The sequence below is a fragment of the Daktulosphaira vitifoliae genome, unplaced genomic scaffold (genome assembly GCF_025091365.1).
Source record: "Daktulosphaira vitifoliae isolate Bord-2020 unplaced genomic scaffold, ASM2509136v1 Scaffold_1, whole genome shotgun sequence".
NCBI classification, from domain to species: domain Eukaryota; kingdom Metazoa; phylum Arthropoda; class Insecta; order Hemiptera; family Phylloxeridae; genus Daktulosphaira; species Daktulosphaira vitifoliae.
In genome coordinates this window covers 4,253,760-4,255,284 of record NW_026099572.1, presented here as the reverse complement: position 1 = coordinate 4,255,284, position 1,525 = coordinate 4,253,760, and positions in this window count along the sequence as shown.

The following is a 1,525-nucleotide window of genomic DNA, read 5'->3' as shown; positions in this document are numbered from 1 at the left end:
TGTCGGGACAAACTTTTTTTTTTCATTTTATAGCACATAAAATAAGCTTTAATTTTATATATGTTTAAAGAACGCAGTATTTCCGGAACATTTTCAAAAGTTCAGTTGAAAAAGATCTATGTTTTTTACAATATTTTAAGTTTTAACGCCCCCTATATAAGGGGAAATTGTCCAATTTTAATAAAAAGTATGTCAAATGAAAGATGTACTCATAATGTATTTAGAAAAAAAAAATTGTGCTGATACTTACATTTTTTGAAAAGTTATAGCATTTTTAAGTTGAAAATTTAAAATCAAAAATCGAAAATTTTAACACAAAAATTGTGTTTTTTTAACTACGGCAGCCGTTTACATGCAGAAGATAAAGTGTCGGGACAAACTTTTTTTTTTCATTTTATAGCACATAAAATAAGCTTTAATTTTATATATGTTGAAAGGACGCAGTATTTCCGGATCATTTTCAAAAATTAAGTTGAAAAAGTTAGTTTTTGTAAAAAAGTTGAAATTTTAAATCACCCCCCATGAGCAGGTTAAGTGTTAAATTTTCAAAAAAATGATATCAAATGAAAGAAAAATATCTAAGATTTTAATAAAAAAAAAATTTATGTTGATTTGTTGATTTTTGAAAAATTTATGGAAGTTTTAAGAAAAAAAAATGAAAATAATGACAAAATTTATCGATTTTTAAATTTGTAATTTTTTTGGAGATTTCCCCCATTTGCGGGGAACGAGGGAAAATTTTTCAATTTTTAAGGGTAACGTCTTCAATTAGATATGATTTGTGATCTTTTGACGTATTGTTAAAAGGAATCGGTACAGTGAGAGCTGAGAAAAAGTAGTGACAGACACAAAAAAAAAAAAATAAATAAACACATCATGGTAAAATTAATACCTTCTGAGCTTCGCATCGAAGCTAAAACAATCATAGATTTTGTGTAACAGTTTCGTATTATTTATAATTAAACGGGTTTTTTTTGTACGGTCATATTAGCTGTTTAAGCGTGTTAGACACAGTGTGAATTCAGAATTAACATTGGATTGTTTGAAATAATAGTTACATTATGTGAGATGCAAATTTAAATTTTTTCTTTCAAATCATAAACATTCTATTGTGTAATAAACCATTAAGATAAGTTATAAAGTTGTGTAGGATATTTAACATTATTTATTTAATATTGTTCAACCCCGAAATCAAATCACTATTTTTTCATACCGTTTGTGTTCATTTTTATTTGTTTAATCATTACCCACATGTACTTAAACTCCGTTTATTCACCTTTTTAAATCCCTCTTTACTCTTTACTTTATATTCTTTACTCCCTTTCATATTTTGCCATTTGTTAAACAAGTGTTATTCCACCATTTATTATCTTGTCTAATTTATTATTGTTCGGTTTTATATCTGCTACATTATGTTTTTATTCTAATTAAAAACCAGCCCATTAATTTTCTTTTGGTATATTATAAGCATTTACACCTTCATATAAGAATTTACACCATGTTACTTTATTTTTATTCTCTTTAA